The sequence below is a fragment of the Pongo abelii genome, chromosome 6 (assembly GCF_028885655.2).
Source record: "Pongo abelii isolate AG06213 chromosome 6, NHGRI_mPonAbe1-v2.0_pri, whole genome shotgun sequence".
Lineage (NCBI taxonomy): Eukaryota > Metazoa > Chordata > Mammalia > Primates > Hominidae > Pongo > Pongo abelii.
This window is the reverse complement of record NC_071991.2, coordinates 97,220,737-97,236,764: the sequence shown is the minus strand read 5'-3', so window position 1 is coordinate 97,236,764 and position 16,028 is coordinate 97,220,737. Positions and strand designations below refer to the sequence as shown.

General features: G+C 36.4%; 1 protein-coding gene and 1 pseudogene across 7 annotated transcripts in view; both read right to left on the bottom strand.

Annotated features, from left to right (window-relative positions):
- Positions 1-16,028, bottom strand: part of MAGI2 (membrane associated guanylate kinase, WW and PDZ domain containing 2) — a 1,490,397-nt gene that overhangs the window by 1,341,403 nt on the left and 132,966 nt on the right. The gene's annotated exons all lie outside the window — the stretch shown is intronic.
- On the bottom strand, positions 5,025-14,242 carry LOC134761705 (uncharacterized; annotated as a pseudogene).

The following is a 16,028-nucleotide window of genomic DNA, read 5'->3' as shown; positions in this document are numbered from 1 at the left end:
GAGCTGTCAGTTCTTAAAGAATTTGGGGGACTAGTGGCAGCCTAGTAGAGCAGATTTTTCAAAAAATTATATTTAAGTTTTTATATTAATAGTAGAGCATACACATATATGTATATAGTTTTCAGAGTATGAGCTCAGTCACTTCAACAGATCTTGTTTGTTTTCTTCATTGGAAGCTTTGATTTAAAAATTGATTCTTCTCTGGAGTCTGTTGAGTTTCTAACCACATTAAATGAGGTAAATAATAATGGTATAACACTTGAAGTGGTATTTGACTAATGAAGATCCCAAAGGGAGAACATTGACATATTAATACCTCATTCTTTCACAATGTTTATCTATTCTTATCTCTTTGATGTTAATTACTACATTATGTTAGAACTAATTTGACCATGTGACTCTTCCTTATCTCATTTTGATTTTTAAGCATTTTCCATATCTTAGTGTTTACTCTAAAATAAGATAATTATTTAAAAAGGGATCTAGGCTGGTCACAGTGGCTCACACCTGTACTCCCAGCACTTTGGAAGGACAAGGCAGAGGATTGCTTGACCAGGAATTCCAGACCTGCCTAGACAAAACAGTGAGACTGTGTCTCTACAAAAAATAAGAATAAAATACAAACAAATTCTCCAGGCATGGTGGCACATGCCTATAGTCCCAGGTACTTTGGAGGCTAACACAGGAGGATCCCATGAGCCCAGGAGTTTGAAGTTGCAGTGAGCTATGATCATAGCACTCCAACCCGGGTGTAAGTAAGTAACAAGTAAATAAATAAGATCTAAAACTCCTTTGGTGAGGCATAGGCAAGGCTTTAGAAATTGAACTACATATTCCTGTAGTATCTTTTTTTTTTTTGGAGACGAGGCAGGGTGGGGGTGTCTTCCTCTGTTGCCCAGGCTAGAGTGCAGTGGCACAGTCACAGCTCACTGCAGTCTTGACCTTCTGGGCTCAAGTGATCCTTCCACTTCAGACTCTGAAGTAGCAGGGACTACAGGCAGGTGCTACCACATCTGGTTTTAAAATATATATATAATCTGGTTTTAAAATATACATATACATATTATATATATTTTATTTATATGCATATATATTTTATTTATATGTATATATATTTTATATATATGTGTATATATATATTTGTAGAGTTAGGGGTCTTCTTATGTTGTCCAGGTTAATCTCAAACTCTTGGGCTTAAGTGATTCTCCCACCTCGTCCTTCCAAAATATTGGGATTACCAGTATGAACCACTGTACCTGGCTGCTTTTTTGATTTGATATGAAACCATAGATCTACATTTTTACTTTCAAATTCTTTCTGTAATATTTGCATAGATGAGCATTTGACCTTCAATATGTCAACTTGAATTTGTCTCTGTTGAACTTTACCTTGTCATGATGAAGATTTTTTTCTTTCATTTTTGCATAAATCTTATGAAGTGGTCTGGATTTCAAACTTTCAACAGTCAGTCTAAATGTAAACAACAAACCATGACACTTCATGGGCATTGTAAGCATTTACTGTGTATACCTACTCTGAGATTCTATGAAGTATTTGAAGCTGTTGTCAGAATTGAATCTACGTGTAAATCTTTGAATGCTTTCCTTTGATTTCTGAAGAATTTTTTTTTTTTTTCTGAGATGGAGTCTAGTTCTGTCACCCAGGCTGGAGTGCAGTGGTGTGATTTTGGCTTACTGCAACCTCCACCTCCCTGGTTCAAGCAATTCCCCTGCCTCAGCCTCCTGAGTAGCTGGGGTTACAGGCGACCGCCACCACACCTGGCTAATTTCTTTTTCTTTCTTTCTTTTTTTTTTTATATTTTTACTGCTCTATGCTTAAATTTTGAGGCTGCCAGGATGAATTTATCCTGAAAACTCCTTCTGAGGGTATCTCACAAAAATATAATGACTTACACTGAGCAGCAGGAGTGCTAGGGAACTTACAATCTGCCTTTGAACAAAATGGACAGTTACTGAGGAGTTAGTGACAGGTGTGGTACCACGCAGGGCCTTACTCCAGGTGATTTTGAATGAATGCTTTATCAGCCGTTGTTCTCAAAACAGCAGTGTAAAATCATAGTTACACCTAGTGGGCCCAGATGGACACAGTTTTAAGATATATTCTAAGAAGAGTCACAGAATAATTGAACTTCTTAATTGCTAACCAGATCTAGAAGTTATTTCCAGAGTTAGTGATACTTAGGAGTCTAGGTAAAGAATTAGGATATGGATTAAGTGGGAGGCTTCACCAGAGGCTTTCCATAGAAGGTAAAATGTGTCAGGCTGTGAGAAAATTGCTGTCTGGCAGGTCTGCTTTTCCTTCATCCCTACCTGCATCATCTATGGGAAAATGGTTTCCCTCTATTGTCACTTTTATCTAAGAAAAAAGTAGATGTAATTGGATTTCTTTACCTTTATTGTCAGCAAAAATAAATAACGAGGATATGATATAATCAGGAACTTTGGATGAGGGTTTAAGATAAATGTTGGAATCCTAGATTCTTAACCTGGATATAGCTTTTTGGTTAAAAGAATGTGGCCTGGAGTGGAACATTACATTACAGGAGATTTGAAAGCCAAAGTCTCTTCATATTGTGATTCTTTAAAGTGTCAAACTATCAGTACAGTCAATACCTGGGTAAACACTTTATTGAAACAACTTTTGAATATTCTTATTTTAAATTGAAGATTAGAAACTGCCTTACTCTGAAATATGAAAGGAAATATGGCTGTAAGGCTAGTTCAGTCTTTCCCTCTTTAACCACCATAGAAATCTCTGAGTTTGGTCTCACATTCCTACAGAAAAATATGGCTAAATAGATTTTCAAGTTATGTCCATTATCTTTGGGGAGCTGGGATTGGAAACTGTTTATGAGTCAGATAAAAGAAAATGGATCCACTTCAGGATGGCATGTGAAATAAAATTATATTACTATATTTATTGAATGCTGTGTGTATGAAAAATAGTGTTTACATTATAAAATCATATTGAAATGATTTTAATAGAAAATAGACAAACTGTTATATTTCATACAGACATTGTCATGGAAATATTGATGTTGCCAACACATGTAGCTCAATTTTCCCGCTGCTCTTATGAAATAGATTCTGCTCTTTCTCTCTGAACACCAATATGCATTCTCAGTACAGAGACAGGTCACTCAAAACAGAAGGTGTATAGCTTCTCTTGGAATGTTTCCCAGGACAGTGCCCTCTGGTGCAATCTTTGGCTATGGAAGCATGAGCGAGTTCAATAGTGCAATAAACATTCTTCCCTTCCTCCACATCAATGGCCCAAATACTAATTTGTCCAAGAAATTGCCTGCTGGTGCTGTAATTTCAACTCCCTCTTCAACTGGCAGAAAGGTATTCATGTCCACAAACAAATAAAAGAACAAGGACATATCTATTGAGACAGCTGAACACTAAACCTCTAATTGCTTAAAGTAATTTGGAAACATTTCTGGAATCATAATACCAAGAAGAACATTCCTTAAAGAAATTATTAAGTAAATAAGGACAATTTGAATTATTTCTACCTGATCTCATTTCTGTTGGGCATTTATTAAGTATGGGAAGAATTACTCTCAGAGGCTAGGTAAGCCAGCTGTAAAGTAATAATCATTTCCTTTCTTAAGAAAATAAGGGTTAAATTAAATCAGAAAATAGTAGAAACAGCAATGAGAATAAAATGCTTTAGAGTATTTATGAGAATTTCCTAGAATACTAATAACCTCAAAATTAATTCAAAGTTGAACTTTTTTTTAAACTTTACCCTGATTAAAAAACAAAATTTTTCACTGACAAAGAAAAATAAAGCCTCAGTTAAAATTATTTCATTCCCACCTATCCTCTTTGTCCTCTCTTCTACATTCTTCTACCTTTAAATATACTGAAGGTTATATCCTCAAATATATATAATATTTGCAGTACAATTTTCTTGCAATAATCACTTTCATTTTGTAGACTTTTTATGCTGTCTAGCTTAATTCAATTCTAATGCATTTCTCTTTTACCTAACAGTCTCAATATGTGTGATATAAACTCTGATTATCCCAGAGATTATAACATGTAGGATGGAAGAAGAATAAAAGGCAATACATATAGATAAATCTTTCAAGATTTGTGTTGGACGAGGAAACTAGTTTAGAGATTTTGTTTTTGTTTCTGTTTTGGCTACACTTTCCTTAAATTTCCTATGGTGACATTATATATATTATATGTATATATATATGATTTAGAGGTGTGCTTTTACATTAAAATATGTAGAGTTATTCCATTCAATTTTCTGCTATTGAGTATTTCTTAAAGACTCAGCATACATACTAGGATGAGACATACACTTCTTTTATTGGAAAACTTCAGTGAGAACACTGAAGGAGAACAGTGTTCAGAAGAACGCTGAACACTCTAGTAAAACATTAGTTTCACTAGACACGGTATATAATCGGTCTATAAGTATTTAGCTTGCATACTGCTGTGATGGCATGATTAAATTATGACATAAAATTCAACTTATCAGATCTTTCATTGTTTATGATGTTTATCTAATATCTAGAAAAAAATCGCTTATGTATACTTGTGTTCATCACTGTGAAGATAATGTTACTTTAGTCCCTCTCAAATGCAATCAGGGAAGACTATGATTAGAAAAGTATCTCCATCAGGTCAGGCACAGTGGCTCACACCTGTAATCCCAGCACTTTGTGAGGCCGAGGCAAGTGGATCATCTGAGATCAGGAGTTCAAGACCAGCCTGGACAATATAGGGAAAACTTGTTTTTCCTAAAAAAAAAAAAAAAAAAAAAGAAAGAAAGGAAAAAAAAATTAGCTGAGTGTGATAGTGCACTCCTGTAATCCCAGCTACTTGGAGGCTGAGGCAGAAGAATTGCTTGAACCCGAGAGGTGGAGGTTGCAACAAGCCGAGATCATGCCACTCCAGCCTGGGAGACAGAGGAGACTCCATCTCAAAAAAAAAAAAAAAAAGAAAAAAAAAAGAGAGAGAGAGAGAAAAATGTCTCCATCAGTGTTAAATATTTGAATGCATTTTTGTGTACAAAATTATCTGCTACGTACAGATGAAATTATTCTAAAGATACAGCAATCCATGGAGGGATGAAAGAACATAAGGCATTTATTATTGAAGCAACCAAAAGAGGGAAAGGGAAGTGGTGTTCAAAATTTAGTGTGCATGAGAATCACCAGGAAAGCTTGCTAAACATTGAAATTCCTGAACTCTCCTACCTGGAAATAATTCGATATGCCTAGGATCCAGAGATCTGCATTTTAACAAATACTCTAGGAAATTCTGATGTATTTAATTTGGGGACCAAGCTTTCAGCCTAAGAAGGGTAATAAACTAAATTATTGGGTAAGTATTAAAGAGGGAGTTAGTGAAGCAGAGAACAGATGGGAAGGAAGTCATTAGCAAATAAAGCCGGTGATCTTGTTTCCTATTTCTCTGGAATAAGGGAAGCAACCAGAAAAGAATTCCCAAATGTTCCACAGAACATTTATTCATTTGTACCTGTGACCCCATATCAAGTAAAATGTATCACTATGAGCAAATTGTGACCCTAGTTAAGACCAATCACTTCAACTGACCAGCAGAACTCATTCTCTCATCTATTGAAGATTCCAGAAATTCTTGCCTTTCTACTACAGTACTACATTTACCTCTTTGTTCTCTGATCATTAACACATTAAGAAGTATTCCCATATTTCTCTCACTTTAAAACACACACACATGCACACACACACACACACCCCTCTTCATTTCACTCTCCTCTTCAGTTACTTGTCCTAGTTTTATTTATCTCTTTACAATAAAACCACCCCCAACAAATTGTCTCTGACCACTATTTTCAATTTTCCTACTTCCATATTTTCCTGACCTGTCTCCAGTCAGAATTTTCCCTTTTCCATCAAAACTGCTCATAAAAGATCACCAATTACCCCTATGTTGCTAAAACCAATGATCAATTCTGAGTTCCCATCTCACATAGTCTAATACTGGTATTTGAATGAGGTCATGCCTCTAAATCAGCGATGTCCAATCTTTTGGCTTCCCTGGGCCACCTTGGAAGAAGAACTGTCTTGGGTCACACATAAAATACACTAACACTAATAATAGCTGATGAGCTGAAAATAAATCACCAAAAAATTCTCATAGCATTTTAAGAAAATGTATGAATTTGTGCTGCATTCAAAGTGGTCCTGGGCTGCATGGCCTGTGGCCATGGGTTGGACAAGCCTGCTCCAGATTCAATATCCCCCTCACTTGACTTCCAGGACATCAGAATAGCATTCCTTCGTAGGCTTCTTTGCTTCTTACCTTCCCATCCCTTTCCTTCTCCTCCCACCACCTGCCCCTATTTCCCTTCACTGCTTTATTTGATGGTTCATCAGTTCTCATAACTTTACATACCATCTACAAGCAGATGATTCCCAAATGTACTCCAGCCAGACCATTTCCCATTAATGTCAGGTTCATATTCCCACAGTTATTGAATGTTCAATACACACCTCAAATTTAACATTATCAAAAACAATCTTGTAACCACTTGCACTCTTCTCTACTAATGTACACTTACAGAGCCTTTCCCATCTCAGTAAAAGGCAACTCTATACCACAAGCTACTTAGACAAAAAATCTTGAAGTCATTCTTGCCTTCGCTCTTTTTGTCATATTTCATATCTGGTCCATTAGCAAAGCCTTTGTCCCTATTTTTAAAATTTGTATATCCAGAATATCACCTCTTACTGCCTCTATTGCTGACATCCCAGTCTAAACCTCTCATATTTTTATCCCGAGGCAACTGGAGTGATTCTATTTAATACACATTAAGGTCATGTCACTCATCTGTTCAAAACCCTAAGATCCCCATCTCACTCAGAGTAAAAGCCAAACCTTTATAATGCCCTTCAATGGAAACTTATGTCAAGTAAATTCAATTCAAGCTATGATAAGTCAAGTCGAAACATGTCAATCAATCCAAGCTGAGACAATTCTAGTCATGTCATGTCAGGACACAAGTTAAGACAAGACAGGTCATGTCAAGTCCTAGATGATCTCCCCACCCACTATTACTTCTTGATCTGTTTCCTTCCAATTCTTCATCTCAGTAGGCACCAACTACACTGGCCTCCATGCTATTCCAGAACTCTCCAATCATGATCTTTGCTAGTGCTGTTCTATGTGAAATGCTTCCCCTGGAGACCTCTATTACTTGCCCACTTACTAATTTTCCATCTTTACTCAAATGTCACCCCTTTAATCAGTCTTGCTTGTCTATACCATGTAATACTGCAAGGTAGACTCACCAACACAGTCTGGCTTCTGTTTCTCATTTTTTGGCTTTGAATTCATAACTAATAACATATAATTTACTTATTCATCTTGTTTATTATCTATAATTCCTCTCTCTCACTCAAAATACAAAGTTCCTAAATTTTTGTCTCACTTATTAACCACTGTGCTCCAGAGAAGTGCTTGGCACAAAGTGTGCACACAAAAAATAGTTATTGAAAGATGGATGAATGGCATGAAGAGCACTATCAAAACCTAAGTATTGAGATCTCCTGAATCTGGATAAAAATCTTAGCTAATTCTTATCAGAAGGTGAAATGGCAGCTGATGGTGCAGTAACAATAAAGATGCAGTTACACCGTACAGGCACCCTCCTCCCACTCCACCCGCCGCCTTCTTCCCTTTAGCTTGTATGCAACACTATCTAGTCCTTTGTAAAGGAACATTTCTAAATACGTAGGGAGAGTTTTGGTGAAGTCAATATTTTTTATTACATGGAATATTTTCTAAATAATATATTTTAAATGTGTAAGAGAAAATTCAATCAATTATAGACTTCCTCCTTTTCCCTCTCCCTAAAGATTGTTTTAAGTAAAACTATATGGCTCACAGAATATATTTGGGGCTTATCAGGACACAGGAATACTACTACTAAAATTATTATTTCTTGTAAGCCTTTGTAAGCTTGATGTGGCAATGCAAAAAATACACAAAAACTAGGCAAACTTTCTTTCTGAAACATCAACTCCAGTTATAATTAGATTTCTAAAATTGGTTTTAATAAAATTAGGGATGGGCCCATATCTGCAGGCTCTCTCCTTGTTCACAGCTGTATGTCCAGGATCTAGCAGAGTGCTTGATAAATAGAACTCTTCCTCTTTCTTACTGTCTCAATCTCTTTCTTCTCCCTCCCTCCCTTCTTCCTCCCCTCTCCCTCTCTCTCTCTCTGAGAGAAAGAATAACTGAATTAAATTGAATGATTAATCTCCAACTATACATGATACAATCGATTCAATTTTGGCATTGTTGCCTTAAAGGGTATCATTTAGGCCAACTTAAACTCAAACAAGATACAAAAGATTACAAAAACCAGGATAAAGATAATAAGGAGAGACAATTCTATTTGTTTGTTTATAAAGGCCCATGTTAAGATAACTGTTAGCCTTACTTTTATTTTTGAAATTCTTCAAATCAACCTACTAATAAGATAAATGTTCATACTTTGTTCTACTCATTGTGCTAGCCAATTTGGATACATTATTTACATTATTTAATTTACTTTTTTTTTTTTTTTTTTTTTAGGATAGAGTCTCACTCTGTCATCCAGGCTGGAATGCAGTGGCCCTATCTCAGTTAACTGCAACCTCCACCTCCTGGGTTCAAGTGATTCTGCTGCCTCAGCCTCCTGAGTAGCTGAGACTACAGGAACACACCACCACATCCTGCTAATTTTTGTATTTATTTTATTTTTAGATGGAGTCTTGCTCTAGTTGCCCAGGCTGGAGTGCAGTGATGCAATCTTGGCTCATTGCAACCTCTGCCTCCTAGATTCAAGTGATTCTCCTGCCTCAGCCTCCCGAGTAGCTGGGATTACAGGTGTCCACCACCATGCCCAGCTAATTTTTATATTTTTAGTAGAGATGGGGTTTCATCATGTTGGCCAGGCTGGTCTCAAACTCCTGACTTCAAGTGATCTGCCCGCCTTGGCCTCCCAAAATGCTGGGATTATGGGCATGAGCCACCACACTTGGCCTTATTTTGGTATTTTTGTAGAGATGGGGTTTCACCATGTTGGCCATGCTGGTCTCAAACCCCTGACCTCAAGTGATCCACCTGCCTCGGCCTCCCAAAGCGCTGAGATTATGGGCATAAGCCACCATATGCCTGGCCTATTTATTTTACTTTAAAGAGAAGTCCTATGACCTGGAAATTTCTCTGACCCATATAATTCAAACTGCTTATGAGAACTCTATATATGTCACATGCATTAAGCCCTGTAGAGTCATGGAATACTATCCTTGAGACAGATTTTAGTGGATTTTCATTGTTTCATTTTTTTTTTAAAGAAACATTACTCTTTCCTGCTAAATGCATTGCAGTCTTCCTCCTGAGGATCAATTTTTCTCACACTCCTAGTCCTTGGTCTTCTGATGAGATAGTTCTAAGTCAACCAACATGGCTCATTTTCCTGAGTATAGTGAGAGGTTTAGAGATGTACATGTGACCAATCAAACTACATAAGATAAACTGCGACTTTTACTGGGACATAGAAAAAGAAAATTTTGCTGTTCTCTCATGCACTCAAATCAGAAAAGTTTTAGCTATGGGACCTCTTGGTAGAATTTTGGAGCCAGGCAGAGAGAAGTGCCCTAAAATGAAACTCAGATAAGGAAATGAAATGTACATGAAGAAACTGGGCTCTAATTATATCACTGGAACTTCAAACAAAGCCTAGCCAATCCCTGGACTGCTCTCTTATGTGACATAATACATCACTTTTATTGTTTAGGCTGGTTTGAGCTGGATTTTCTATCACATGCAACGCAAAGTTTACTAAGTGATACAAAATTCTTCACATTTGCAACTCTATCATTTTAAAAATGCAATTTTATTCATAACAGTAGTATAAACTAGATTTAACTCTTTTTTTTTTTTTTTTTAAGATGGAGTCTCACTGTTTTCCAAGCTGGAGTGCAGTGGCATCATCTCGGCTCACTGCAACCTACACCTCTTGGGTTCAAGCAATTCTCCTGCCTCAGCCTCCAGAGTAGCTGGGATTACAGGCATGTGCAACCATGCCCAGTTAATTTTCTTTTCTTTTTTTTTTTTTTTTTTTGTATTTTTAGTAGAGACAGGGTTTTGCCACGTTGTCCAGGCTGGTCTTGAACTCTGGACCTCAGGTGATCCACCCGCCCCAGCCTCCCAAAGTGTTAGGATTACAGGTGTGAGCCACTGTGCCCAGCCTAATTCATTTTTTTAAAGTAATAATGTGACCCACCAAATTTCCACCAGTAGATATTCAACGTTAGATAATTTGGTGGGTAAAATTTGGATGCACGTTTACAAGTTCAAATGATATGACAATGTACCACAGCTGTATCATGAATCTTGTATCTATTTCTTAATTTGAGGCAGCACTCAAGTATAAGTAGGATGCCCAGATGAATGTGTTGAGGCTGGGGGAGGGAAAGGAGATATTGCTAATGGTGGTAGAGCATAAAGTCCAGTACCTCTGGGCAAAAGCAGAGAGATGAAAAGAGGAGGCAGGAATGGAGTCAAGGCTGGGTGGAGACCCGAGATGAGGAGACAAAGTTGAAATTTGACAGGGAACTGTGATTTTTGCTATGGGCAAGAGATATGTATTAGAGTTTCTAAAATGAAGGAGGAGTGGGAAGGGAGCTAAGTTGGACCATTCCAATGTAGGAGGCAGGTCAAGGCTGAGAAGCTATTAAATAGCTACATGGCCCTGGGCAAGTTATTTAACTCTTGTGAGCCTTGATTTCCTCATCCATAAAATGAGAAACATAACACTCAGCACACAGGGTAATTGTGAGGATTAAATGTAAATATAACATAAGCCTCAAAATTAGAAAAGGATCGGGGGACAGGTCACGGCTGAGAAGGAAGAGAATTGTGGGCAATGTATGGTAGTTAGATGTACGTCTCCTACTTTGACTTTTGGCAAATTCTTCCCATCTTTTCAATGTCTTTCTCTTATTTCATCATCATTTCAAACTCTAATTTCTACCACCACCACCCCCCACTCCAAGTTACTCTTTGTTTTTCTCCGTCACTTTCAAATAAATGATTTTTTTATAGAATAGGAATAACAACACCAGTATTAATATTTAAATAGTGCATCCTAGTTTATAAAATAGTTTCGTATCCATGGTTTCATGTGGCCCACTGAAAAATATATGCTATTTTATATATATACACACACATATATGTGAACATGTATATGTATGCATATGTATATATTCATATGCACATAGATATGTATTTCTGTATTTGAAGAAACTTTTTTGCTTTGTCCTTCCAAAGAAGCTAAGTTTGTCAGTATTTTTTCAGTCTTGAGAAGATTTTGATTTTCTTATTCGAAAGGTCAATAACCTTGATTCATTTTCTTATTCTGTCCCTCCATCCTCTTCTAATTTTGAGGCTAATGTTGTATCAGACCAATTCTGTCTCTTTTAACAGAATTATGGGTTACACAGCAAGGAAAGAAGGTAACTAACATTTATTAAGTGCAAATTATGTGGTGGGCACTCTGCAAAGTCCTTTATATTCACATTTAATCCTCACAGTTATCCTGTGTGGTGAGTCTTATGTTTCTCGTTTTATGGATGAGGAAATCAAGGCTCACGGAAGTTAAATAACTTGCCCAGGGCCAGGTAGCTATTTAGTAGCAGAGCTGGATCCAGGAGCCCATGTTCTTTCTACTATAATAAATTACATTTCTAAGTTAATGTAGAAAAAAAAAGTAGGGATTTTTTTTTCTTTTTTTTTTTGAGGCAGAGTTTTGCTCTTGTTGCCCAGGCTGGAGTGCAATGGCATGATCTCGGCTCACTGCAACTTCTGCCTCCCAGGTTCAAGCTATTCTCCTGTCTCAGCCTCCTGAATAGCTAGGATTACAGGCGTGTTTCACTACTCCCGGCTAATTTTTTGTATTTTTAGTAGAGACGGGTTTTCACCTTATTGGTCAGGCTGGTCTTGAATGCCTTACCTCAGGTAATCTGCCTGCCTCGGCCTCCCAAAGTGCTGGGATTACAGGCATGAGCCTGCACGCCCAGCCAAATTGTAGCTTTTAGAAAGGCTTCTGATTTCCCCTCATATGTTATTGTCAAAAATTGAGATGCCAAACTGAAGTCAGAGTATATGATGCACTGACTGTCCAATAGAATACACTGAGCCACAAATGCAAGCTAAAGGTGCATTTCGTAAAAATCTTAGTAACCGCGTTCCAAAATAAAAACATACAGGTGAAGTTAATATTAATAATACCTTATATTTCATCAGGGCTATCAAAATAATCATTTCAACATGCAATCGATATAAAAATTTCAGTGAGATTTTTTACATTCTATTTTTTCATACTGAATCTTTGAAATCCAGTATAAATGTTACACTCATAGCCCAATTCACGCAAGCTACATTTGAAGTGCTCAATAGCTATATGGCCACTGGCTCTCATACTGGACAGCACAGGTGTATATAGGCCTTAATAGACCCAATACTGCCTCATTTCCTTCGCTTGCCATGAAGGCTTCTTGCGGAGTACTGTGAACTCAATGACTCATCCTCCTTTGCATTTGTTTACTTACTGGAATGTGCCTGGTTTCAGCCAGCAGCATGTCAGTTCAGTTAAGATGACACATTTTCTCCTGGCTTCCTAATTCTCCAGCTTTTGCTTTACTTAACCTCTTTGCTGCTCTTTGACCAGTATTGATCACTCCCTCTGCCTCAAAACTCTTCCCTCTGGATTTCTGTGAATTCACTCCATCTCCATGATTCTACTTAGACTCCTCCCCTCTTACACAGAAAAGGTAGCCCACAGCCGCTTTCTTTTTGCTCTCTTTTCTGGGATTGCTAAACTTCACCTATCATCTATACACTGAGGAAAGCAAAATCAAACGCCCTCCAGACCTTTGACATAAAATCACCTCTATATATTCAGGTGCCAAAAGTTCATTTGGACACATAGTTAAAATATCATTTATAAAATTTCAACACCACAACACACACCACTTCATATTAATCATCAGTAGGTTGAGGAAACATTTATTTTCTTAAAAAACGGTTTTGGCCAAGTGGGTTATAATTTATTTGTCTCATTAATTAAATCGAAAAAATTAAGAAAAGGAAAGCCATAAAAAATACAATGTAAGTTGACTGATAGATAAATGGAATAAAATTCCTTTTGTGGAATTACATCTGCCTCAAAGTGAAATAATGGCCACCCTTTGGAATTCTATATTTTCTCTAAGTTTGACTACTATCAGCAATACTACCATCCAAGGAATGTGACAATAAATTCTGAATAACTGTACTTATCAAATTTTTACTCTGACATAATATATTAGGCATGTGTTAAAAACTGCAGAGTGAAGAAAACAAATACAACAGAGTATTTATGGACTCTCTTGTACTATGTATTAGTTTTCAGAATCCTTTAGTACAATATTTGCTTTTGCACAGGAAACAAAGACCATTTCTCACACGACGTTGAAAAAATAATTAAACAAATTTGCTGTAGTTTTTCTCTTTTTCCAGTTAGTTTTCCTTCCATTTTTAATTCTACTTACCGTCAATTCAAGCACACTACTGCCGCTCATGGGGTACACTCTCTCTGTATATGAATTACAGTAAGAGAGTTGGGTCATCATCATTTCCCCATATCCCATTAAGTATTTGCATTATAAATATGCATTAAATAGACTTTTTTCCTTGGGAGCTGCTATTCGCAACCTCTTTTTTGCCACTGTATCTCAGATTTACTATATGAAAGGGTTCTTAAAGCGAGATGGGAATCTATTGGTATCTCAGTGTCTGCAGTCAATCTCTGATTTTTGAGGCTAGTTTTAGAATATTTATTCAACTTTCTTTCCCGACTTTCCTGCATTTGACTATCTACCCTCAGTTTACAGACAGGTAAGTTTGGGATGCTTGCCACCATTTTTCCTTCATACACATCCAGACTCATAAAGTCACCTAGAAAGAGGACACTAACACATACAAATGCTTGAGTGAATATAGTGCAGTGTAATGCAATAAACACCCTGTAATTTCTATGGCATGACTGTATTTCAGATGCTTGCTTTTCATGCTAATTGTCTTTCAATATCCAGTTTTACTTCTTTTTTAGTAACAGAATCCTGGACAATGTGTTCTGCTAAGAAGCTCCCAGCCTCACCTTCACAGTTGGCTATGGTCATGTCACTAAGTCTGGCCAATCACATTTAAGCAGAAGTATGTATGTGTCTATGGGAAATTCTTAAAAGGGAGTAGCGAGCACAGCCTTGAATGTTGACATAATAGGTGGAACTCTAGTCATCATCTCGACTCTTGAATTTGGAAAGCCCAAGCTAAGAATGACAAAGCAGAAAATATGAGCCATGATAACATAGTTAAGTGGTCATAGGAGGCCTGTACAGCCTACTTATGAATTCCTTTTCTGTTAGGGACAAATAAACTTCTACCACCTTAAAACTAATTTTATTTTGCTCTTCCTGTTAAATGAAGTCCCATCTAAGCCGAACTGGTACACACACCATAAATGGCTTCCTGAAACCTAGAGGTGCCAGATTTCAAGCAGATAGACATGATTGACCCGTGTTTCCTAGGAAGATTCATAATCATAATGTTTTCATCACCTAAAATTTAGTCTCAAGTGTTATTTGTTAGTATTATATTTGCTTGTGTACTTTGCAAAGGGCATGACTGACTACTTGACTGCATTTTCAAATGCATAGGTTAAGCAACAGAATTGATTGGTGTTTTTCCTTCTTTGTGCTACTGAGGAAATTCAGTGGTATGTCTTGGACATTCCTAGTGCCGACTGTTACATATTCTAAATGATTATCAGATCACAATCCCAGTAATTATTTAATAAATCTGTATCTCTTATTGCTTTAGAGAGTAAAAGAATGTTACTTTATAGTACTATGATTTCCCATATATACAAAAAATCCCTTATATACAAATAACACACACACACACAAAGAATATACATAATTGCTATATTTTTAATAAAATATATGGGATCTAGCAATATTTGAGAGCAATTCTAAAATCAAAGTCACAAAGAAAGCAATATATTAAAAATCCATGTAGAATTATTAATCTAATTTTCTACAACCATAGTTTTTAAGACAATTTTCTGTGGTATGAATATTTCTCCAATTTGCCCTTCATAGGTGTAACATATGAATGTTTAAAAGTTGTTTTATAAGGTGTTGAAATTTGTATTTTAGATTTCTTGTGTGACCAATTTATCATATTTGTTTATATCTACATCCATATATATGTTTTAAGTAATCTTGAGAGACTTCAATAATCAATGATTATTCTTTCAAGTGAAGTTAAAACAAATTAGGTCATAGAACAATAGATGGAGCTAATGCCTGTTTTAAAACAGTAGCATTTTTTGCACAGATATTTTGGAAGCTGACTTGGATCTATTGCTTTATTTATTATTTATTTTTTTAAATTTCAAATGTTGCAGGCCAAATATTATGTATCCATATGTTGACGACTTCTTACACATCACAAAATAGGGAACTATGCACATCAAAGCCAAAGTTACTGCTGGATTCAAGTAAGAAGTTACTACAGACCCAAGGCATTTCAAAATTGAAGAAAACCCACTAAAAATTCTTTCCTGTGGCTTTCAAAGTTCTTATAACAAAAACTGCTTTGAAACATGCTGGGAGAAGGACTAAAATACCACACACATAACCTGTTCAGAATTGTATACTGTGGGCAGATTACCAATTGCTGTGAGTATATTTACTGGGAGTCATTATTGAATTTCTGTCATTAGATGAACATAATTTGGATAACAATATGCAGTACTAGGGTCCTTTTTACATTTGCATTACTAAAGCTGTTCATTTATTTGTAGTAAGTGAGATGTTTTATATTCACCTAATACTTAACAGTGTTAATAAGTGAAAATGGATTTACAATTTAACAGATACATTTACATTTTACTAATTTTTC